This window comes from Sinocyclocheilus rhinocerous, unplaced genomic scaffold (assembly GCF_001515625.1).
Source record: "Sinocyclocheilus rhinocerous isolate Xijiao unplaced genomic scaffold, SAMN03320098_v1.1 scaffold350, whole genome shotgun sequence".
NCBI classification, from domain to species: Eukaryota; Metazoa; Chordata; class Actinopteri; order Cypriniformes; family Cyprinidae; genus Sinocyclocheilus; species Sinocyclocheilus rhinocerous.
In genome coordinates this window covers 408719-418922 of record NW_015637528.1, presented here as the reverse complement: position 1 = coordinate 418922, position 10204 = coordinate 408719, and the positions used below count along the sequence as shown (strand labels likewise).

At 35.7% G+C, this 10204-nt stretch overlaps 1 protein-coding gene across 5 annotated transcripts in view; it reads left to right on the top strand.

Annotated features, from left to right (window-relative positions):
* LOC107748864 (cerebellar degeneration-related protein 2-like) overlaps positions 1 to 10204 on the top strand; it is a 19453-nt gene that overhangs the window by 1431 nt on the left and 7818 nt on the right. The window lies entirely within an intron of this gene.

The following is a 10204-nucleotide window of genomic DNA, read 5'->3' as shown; positions in this document are numbered from 1 at the left end:
TATATAATATTATTTAGTGATGGTTTTATCCAGCTCAAACCTTTCATCAGCTAGTAGAAAAGAGTTGTTTTTAAATAAAATGAGATTTGAAGTTCCTTAGGAACAACTGGTAAAGTACTATGAACTCATTGGTCAAATGGGAGCCATTTGATTTCTGGACTGAATGCTGATCATAAAATGCAACGGTGAGTTTGACATGTCCGATTGGATTATTTTCCCAGTAGTTTTCTGCTCCGATCATCTGTTTGAGTTTCTGTAATGTTGTGTTTGAACAGTGTTGTGCCTAATTCTCACCCCCCGCCAGATTATTACCCCTCCTAGTATTGGTAGGTTTAGGATTAGGGGTGTGGTTAGGATTAAGCAATCAGGTAGCGACTTCAATGAGGGGGGTAATAATGGCAGGGGGTCGAAATTGGGCACAACACAGACGCACCTCTCTCTTCCCATCTCTGTGGGTTTAGGATGATGTCATTGCCCTCTCTCTGTCCTCGGGATCGAATCACCGTAAAATGCTGACCCATGGAACAGCCTGTGACCGGTCTTTATGAATTTCAGGACACTTTGTCAGGCTGTACTCGAGAAGTGATGAGCCAGTATCTGAGAGATCTGTCCGTGTAGTTGTTACGCTGGGATCGGAAAAGGAAGGCAAATGGAGAATTCTGACTATTTGAGGGATTTGGTGGAAAGGGAATCTGGAACGGTGATCTTTTGGCTGAGAAGGATTGCGGAGGTGCTTCGTTGGGAAGCGAGTTTAGTTATTCCTTTCTGGAAGTAATGAAATGACAGCGATCTTTGCCGTTGTCATATTCCAGATTTGATTCAAGCAAAGATTTTATGTCGGTGTAGATTTTTAATTTCTAAAAATGATTTTTTCTGACTCTAAATGAGCCCTGCAGGTAAAAACACACCTGTGAAATAAATGAACACGTCTTTGCTTGACATTGTCTAAGAAAAGATTTTATGTCGCTGTGTACAGGTACATCTAAAAAAATTTGAATATCATGAAAAAGGTCAATATTTTTTGTCACTCATTTCAGAAAGTGAAACCCATATATTATATAGATTCATTACACAGAGTGAAATATTTCAAGCCTTTATTTCTTGCAATTTTGATGATTATGACTATATATAGCGACTTCAACGAGGGGGGTAATAATGGCAGGGGGTCGAAATTGGGCACAGATGCAAGCGAAGATTTTATGTCACTGTGTAGATTTTAATTTCTAAAAATGATTTTTTCTGACTCTAAATGAGCCCTGCAGGTAAAAATAAATGAACACGTCTTTGCTTGACATTGTCTAAGAACACTGCTTATCCGTTGTAAAATCAGTGTAACACACGGCAAGCAGCATACCAGTGTTATTTTAGTATGATTGAGATACTATTATAGTTTCTATTAATATTTTGAATTCGTTTTTATAGTTATTATTTAAAGCTTAATTTAGTTGTTGTTGTCTTTTTTTTTATTAAAAATGATAAAAAAAAATATATACAATTGTATTATTATTATTATTTTTTACAATTTAAAATTTTAGTCACTGTGTAGATTTTAATTTCTAAAAATGATTTTTTCTGACTCTAAATGAGCCCTGCAGGTAAAAACACACCTGTGAAATAAATGAACACGTCTTTGCTTGACATTGTCTAAGAACACTGCTTATCCGTTGTAAAATCAGTGTAACACACGGCAAGCAGCATACCAGTGTTATTTTAGTATGATTGAGATACTATTATAGTTTCTATTAATATTTTGAATTCGTTTTTATAGTTATTATTTAAAGCTTAATTTAGTTGTTTTTGTCTTTTTTTTTATTAAAAATTATTAAAAAAAATATATATACAATTGTATTATTATTATTTTTTACAATTTAAAATTTTTATTCTAGTTTTAATTTTAGTTAAGTACATCAGTTTAAACTAAATGAAAATGAGATGTGTTGCTGATATAAAATATTTTTATATTGTGTTTTATTTGTTTTTTTTATGATTTTAGTTTAAGTTTCTGATAACCCTGTGACTTACTGCTGAAACCCATTTTAGCTTAGAATAATGCTGAATTTCTATCTAGTTATTTTCTAGTGTGTCGTCTTATCAACTGCACTGGCTCACCTGCACTATTATTGCAATATGCTTTGTTTGCATGTAAGACATACTTTAGAAATGCACCACCAGCTACAGGAAGGCCTCTAATAACCATATTTAGAAGCATATTTTTTCACAATCAAATTAGCTGAGTAATATTCATGCACTTTGTGCTAATGGTCTAATGGGGGCCTAACACACAATCTCTCGCAGAGACTCCATATTGATCCGTTTCAGACGCTCTCAACGGTCAAAGCTATTAATATTTTGAATTCGTTTTTATAGTTATTATTTAAAGCTTAATTTAGTTGTTGTTCTTTTTTTTAATTAAAAATGATTAAAAAAAATATATACAATTGTATTATTATTATTATTTTTTACAATTTAAAATTTTTATTCTAGTTTTAATTTTAGTTAAGTACATAAGTTTAAACTAAATGAAAATGAGGTGTTGCTGATATAAAATATTTTTATATTGTGTTTTATTTGTTTTTTTTATGATTTTAGTTTAAGTTTCTGATAACCCTGTGACTTACTGCTGAAACCCATTTTAGCTTAGAATAATGCTGAATTTCTATCTAGTTATTTTCTAGTGTGTCGTCTTATCAACTGCACTGGCTCACCTGCACTATTATTGCAATATGCTTTGTTTGCATGTAAGACATACTTTAGAAATGCACCACCAGCTACAGGAAGGCCTCTAATAACCATATTTAGAAGCATATTTTTTCACAATCAAATTAGCTGAGTAATATTCATGCACTTTGTGCTAATGGTCTAATGGGGGCCTAACACACAATCTCTCGCAGAGACTCCATATTGATCCGTTTCAGACGCTCTCAACGGTCAAAGCAATCCATCATGAGAGGAAATGCTGTTTCAGAAAGTGCAGCGTGAATTATCACCATTGCTCAGTTAGTGGCGTTTTGATAAATATCATTCACAATGATACTTTGGTTTTGAAGTGGATTGGTGGCGGACAGTATGAGTGCAGTTTTATATCACTTCACCCTAAAGAGTGATTGAGCCTGCTGACCCAGCAGCAGCACACGGCTTTAGTGTGGATTCACTCTGCCGCAGCCGTGGAGGAAAGAGAGAGATCACGCGGTGGGCAGGATTCAATATTTGACTGAGGGGAATAAAGGCTGGGTGATCTGATTAAGTCTCTTTTGAAGGGACGAGACAGATGGAGAGAATAAAGGTGAAAGATGACATACTTAGCCAAGAGACTCTTCAGATGCAAAGAGCACTAAGCACACAATAGATGGAGATAATCAGCCTTTATGGCAGATGACACATCTTGTACAATAGAAGTTTTGTCTCGGCACATTTTAATTTTTTCATGCCATGTTTTTAGTCTATTATAGATGTGTTTGTATTTATATATACATAATAAATAAACGCAGTACACACACATTTATTATGTAAACAAAAACTGTTATTTTGGATGCGATTAATCGTTTGACAGCACTAGATTTTATAGTTCCTGTTTTACATTTTCATTTTAAAGCTTTAATAATTTTGTTGTGTTTTTAATGAAAAATTGTAACAAAAAAATTTAAAAACTAAAAATGATAATTTTATTAGTTTTACATTTCTATTTTTTCTTATTAATTTTATTCTTGCTTTAATTTTAGTTAAGTACATCAAGTTAAACTAAATGAAAATGAGATGTTGCTTTTTTAAGAATTTTTTTGTTTGTTTCTGTAATAACTCTGTGACTTACTGCTTAAACCCATTTTAGCTTAGAATAATGCTTAATTTCTCTATACTTATTTTAGTATGTTATCGTATGTCGTCTTATCAACTGCATTGGCTCACCTGCACCATTATTGTAATATGCTTTGTTTGCTTGTAAGACACGCTTCAGAAATGCATCACCAGCTACAGGAAGGCCTCTAACAACCATGTTTAGAGGCATATTTTTCACAATCAAATTAGCTGAGTAATATTCATGCACTTTGTGCTAATGGTCTAATGGGGGCCTAACACACAATCTCTCGCAGAGACTCCATATTGATCCGTTTCAGACGCTCTCAACGGTCAAAGCAATCCATCATGAGAGGAAATGCTGTTTCAGAAAGTGCAGCGTGAAATATCACCATTGCTCAGTTAGTGGCGTTTTGATAAATATCATTCACAATGATACTTTGGTTTTGAAGTGGATTGGTGGCGGACAGTATGAGTGCAGTTTTATATCACTTCACCCTAAAGAGTGATTGAGCCTGCTGACCCAGCAGCAGCACACGGCTTTAGTGTGGATTCACTCTGCCGCAGCCGTGGAGGAAAGAGAGAGATCACGCGGTGGGCAGGATTCAATATTTGACTGAGGGGAATAAAGGCTGGGTGATCTGATTAAGTCTCTTTTGAAGGGACGAGACAGATGGAGAGAATAAAGGTGAAAGATGACATACTTAGCCAAGAGACTCTTCAGATGCAAAGAGCACTAAGCACACAATAGTGGACATAGTCAGCTTTTATAGCAGATGACAAGTTTGATCTCGGCACATTTTAATTTGATCATGCCATTGTGATGTTTTTAGTCTATTATGGTTACATTTGGTTACATAACACATAATCATGTGTGATTAGCAAACACCACTGTTCAAGTAACCAGCTTAAGCAAGCGCTGTATTGCTCATAAGGGATTCTCTAATCATAACCATTACACTTTTGTTCATAACTCATCCTGCACATTTGTGCTATAGACGTGTATGATGGTGACCTTGAATTATTTGGCTTGTTGAAGAGAAAGGTGCGTTGTTACGAAGCAGTATGATCTTTGCCAGATGGTTTTATGAAATGTTTTCATCTTATTTTTTTTTATTTTATTATAATTTTTTATTCCATCTTAATGATTTAATTACATTGAATTTATAAAACTTGAACAATTTAATAATTTATTAAACTTTTAACTATAATAGTGCCTATGAATCGTTTTGTGTTTTCAGAATTTCTGTGATGTATGGTTTAATACAAAATATTATCAAAAACGGTTGTAATCAAATAAGTGCATAAACTTTAACAATTTAATAAATTCTTTTAAAATGAAATCAAATTAAGTTTGAAAAATTCCTTTTTATTGTTTTCGCAAACAAAGTGCTGCGAAAGTTTTACTTTATATTATAAAACAGATAGTTCCGGTCCTTGATTCTGATTGGCTGAGCCACGTTCGAAGCTGTTGTAAATTACTCTACAAACACACACCTTTGTTTACGTTTGTCGGTTGCTCGGCAACCACTTTGTTGCAACCACAACTGATTCTGAGGAACTACATTGTTTGGTGGAAGAATACTGTTTTTATTAATACCATTGCACTTTATTTGCTCTGTTTTATTTTGTGAAACTACGTATATGGAATAACCGTTTTATAAAAGCAATAAGCCCCGTGAAGCCATGGTTTACAGTGAATTTATAACAGCTAAGGCTAATTTATAACGCCCCTTAGCTGTTATAAATTCATTGTAAACCATGGCTTCTTGGGGCTTATTGCTTTATTAAAACATGCACGTAGAACACTTTATCATTATGGTCACAAGCACTACTCGGTATAAAGAGATTAAACTTGTGTTTTGTGCAGGTAGAGGCTGTAATGATGTAGCTTGAGCAGTAGTTGTGAATGGCTCTGTTCGTGTGCTTGGTTTGCTGTCATGTGTTGATATGAAACCACACGTGCAGAAATGTTGAGTGCACATGAGGCCTGTATATGTCCTCCAGCCTCGGGCGAGCGAGGCATGCTGAGCCCGTGTGCCTGATAACGTGCATGTTAGCTTGAAAATACTCAAGGTTAATTAAGGAAAAGTCCTTAATTGGGATGTGGTTCCTCCGAGATCACAGCTAACCTTGTTTCACGGCTGTTACTAAAAATGTCTCTGACTGTACTGAATATCAGATCAGAGTGCTGTTATTATGATTGATGAAAATTCAATGCCCTGACGTGAGACCAATATTAACATATCAGTAATACAGTAAGGATGCACTCTAATCATAACTATGTTAGTATCTGGATTATTTAGAAATGATAACAATTTTCTATTTCTAAATATTTAAAAAATACAGTATTTTTGCAACAATGATCATGAAAGTTATGTTATGGCTAATATCAGGAATTATTTTCCCCCCAATTAAAATAATGATTAACCCATAAAGTTTTTATTTTTATTTTTAAACTGATGGCTGATTTATAGAGAGCAGAGTGTCAGTGTATAAAAATGCAAAGATGTGCACAGCATTGCTGAATTAACATGTATTTTACATAATATTTAGTTAAAATCACAAAAATTGCTGTTGGCAAATTTTGACACAAAATTGCCAATATATCGCTCTGGGGTTTGTTTCCCAAAAGTTGTGTTAGCCAACTATGGTCATAAGTTCCATGGATAGCAACATAGTTTAATGATTTGGTGTTTCCCGAAACCATATTTCCAATGAACATTACAAACTTGTGTGGTTGGAGCTGCAGCTCTCGACCTGTAGTTAGAAGAATAGTTAGTTAGTATGAGATGTAGACTTAAAGGGTTCGTTCAACCCAAAATGAAAATTCTGTCATTAATTAATCACCCTCATGTCGTTTCAAACCCGTAAGACCTTCGTTCATCTTCGGAACACAAATTAAGATATTTTTGATGGAATCTGAGAGCTGTCTGACCCTGCATAGACAGCAACACAACTGAAATGTTCCCAAGTCCAGAGACGTAGCAAGGAGATCTGTAAACTAATCCATGTGACATCAGGGGTTCATCCGCAATTATACAAAGCTACGTCACGCTGGATCTGTTTACTATGTTGTTGTGATTTGATCGGAACGGAAACAGCGTATCCGTGTGACGCAGCTGACACAGAACATCATACGCTGTTTACATCCAGCGGATATTCTCCAAAATGGTGCTTAAAACATGCACGTAGAACACTTTATCATTATGGTCACAAGCACTACTCGGTATAAAGAGATTAAACTTGTGTTTTGTGCAGGTAGAGGCTGTAATGATGTAGCTTGAGCAGTAGTTGTGAATGGCTCTGTTCGTGTGCTTGGTTTGCTGTCATGTGTTGATATGAAACCACACGTGCAGAAATGTTGAGTGCACATGAGGCCTGTATATGTCCTCCAGCCTCGGGCGAGCGAGGCATGCTGAGCCCGTGTGCCTGATAACGTGCATGTTAGCTTGAAAATACTCAAGGTTAATTAAGGAAAAGTCCTTAATTGGGATGTGGTTCCTCCGAGATCACAGCTAACCTTGTTTCACGGCTGTTACTAAAAATGTCTCTGACTGTACTGAATATCAGATCAGAGTGCTGTTATTATGATTGATGAAAATTCAATGCCCTGACGTGAGACCAATATTAACATATCAGTAATACAGTAAGGATGCACTCTAATCATAACTATGTTAGTATCTGGATTATTTAGAAATGATAACAATTTTCTATTTCTAAATATTTAAAAAATACAGTATTTTTGCAACAATGATCATGAAAGTTATGTTATGGCTAATATAAGGAATTATTTTCCCCCCAATTAAAATAATGATTAACCCATAAAGTTTTTATTTTTATTTTTAAACTGATGGCTGATTTATAGAGAGCAGAGTGTCAGTGTATAAAAATGCAAAGATGTGCACAGCATTGCTGAATTAACATGTATTTTACATAATATTTAGTTAAAATCACAAAAATTGCTGTTGGCAAATTTTGACACAAAATTGCCAATATATCGCTCTGGGGTTTGTTTCCCAAAAGTTGTGTTAGCCAACTATGGTCATAAGTTCCATGGATAGCAACATAGTTTAATGATTTGGTGTTTCCCGAAACCATATTTCCAATGAACATTACAAATGTTGGAGCTGCAGCTCTCGACCTGTAGTTAGAAGAATAGTTAGTTAGTATGAGATGTAGACTTAAAGGGTTCGTTCAACCCAAAATGAAAATTCTGTCATTAATTAATCACCCTCATGTCGTTTCAAACCCGTAAGACCTTCGTTCATCTTCGGAACACAAATTAAGATATTTTTGATGGAATCTGAGAGCTGTCTGACCCTGCATAGACAGCAACACAACTGAAATGTTCCCAAGTCCAGAGACGTAGCAAGGAGATCTGTAAACTAATCCATGTGACATCAGGGGTTCATCCGCAATTATACAAAGCTACGTCACGCTGGATCTGTTTACTATGTTGTTGTGATTTGATCGGAACGGAAACAGCGTATCCGTGTGACGCAGCTGACACAGAACATCATACGCTGTTTACATCCAGCGGATATTCTCCAAAATGGTGCTACATGGTGATGCGGAGGAGACTGAATTGTTGAATAAAGTCGTTTTGTTTTCTTTTGCGCACAAAAAGTATTTTCGTAGCTTTGTATAATTGCGGTTGAACCCCTGATGTCACATGGATTATTTTACAGATCTCCTTGCTACGTTTCTGGACTCGGGAACATTTCAGTTGTGTTGCTGTCTATGGAAGGGTCAGACAGCTCTCAGATTCAACAAAAATATCTTAATTTGTGTTCCGAAGATGAACGAAGGTCTTACGGGTTTGATACGACATGAGGGTGAGTAACTAATGACAAAATTTTCATTTTTGGGTGAACTAACCCTTTAAACAGATCATGCTCTTGGGCAAAATAAGCATGCTGACATGCAGTACATTCTATTTGTTTTATTCCATATATCCACATTTCATTCTACACATTTTAGTTTGTCAAGGGAATGAAAGCATCCTTATTGAAGAGTGAGAATGTGCTGTAATTTCCTGGAGTATGACATAACAGGGAATTAAACATCTGGAAATAAAGCAAAACAGTTCTCAGATGCCATGCTCAATATTTAAAGCAATAATTTGATCACAAGTCATTTGCGTGACGTCATTAACGACAGTCCTATATTTTTTAACCAACTTGGTTTAATGACAGATGTGCAGTTTGAACCATTCTCAGTCCCAGCACTCACTACACCAAGTCAAATTTGTATACGTTTATTAACAATAATCAACTGGGGCCGGTTGCACCAGCTGTACGCAAGTTACAACTTAGCCAAGTTTTGACGTAAACGGGCACTAAGTTACAACTTACGCACTACTAAATATTTTTTCATTGCATCATTACACGTAGTTGAAGCGTAACTCTACATATAAACTAATATTTACGGAAGCGTCCGTCTGGTCAGGAGTAACGGTTGGAATATAATAGCAGACAGAGTGAACTGCATCAATATGTATATCAATAAACGTCATATTATGCGACTGCGCATTACTTTACGAAGAGCTTACGAACTACTAGCTACGTCGTGCCTTACGAACAACTGGTGCAACCGGATAATGTATAGATTTAGTTACAAACTAGCTAGTAGTAACTAAGCCTCTAGTGTGGACTTAACGTTCTAATTTAAGTAAGAACTTACGAATGGTTGGTGCAACCCTACCAAGATAAACTATGGACTATAAATAAACAAATCCAACATAAACATGAGAAGCGTTGTCTTCAGGAACGGGTAAGGCCAAAACAACAAACAAAAGAACACTAACTGGTGGTATGAAGTCTAATTTAACCTGGCAGAAGAATAAAAACAATTAAAACACATTTATTGACACGACAAAACACAATAGATTAATACTAATAGCGAGTATATTGTTTTTTTTAGTCGTCACTTAAAAGTATCAGCCAATATCAGTATCAGTCAAGAGGTGCATACCTATAATCTACTGCAGTTAAGCCACATGCAATGGATTGTAAATGAATACTGTTTTAATATAGTAAATGTATCTTCAGCTCTGTGTTTTGAGCATTATTATCTGTGCTTCTCTCCCCCTCATGGGATCAGTTTCCACACACACGGAGGAAAATGTGTTACACTGTGGCGCCCAAGCGCTCTTGTGTGATTTATGCACATGCTGCTCTGTGTTTCTTTACTGTAGTATGTTTGCGTTGTCTCTGACACCGTCTCATCTCATGATAAATCTCTGCATTCATATCAGTGTAATGGAGGTCAGTGATTCTGAGCTCAGTACTTCACCACCTCCCACGATGTCACTTCCTCCCTGTGTTTGACACCATCTCTGTTAGCATGTTCCTATTTGAGTCTACGCCATCTGAGTGAACTTGGATGACTGTGTTTGTGTCTCTGGATG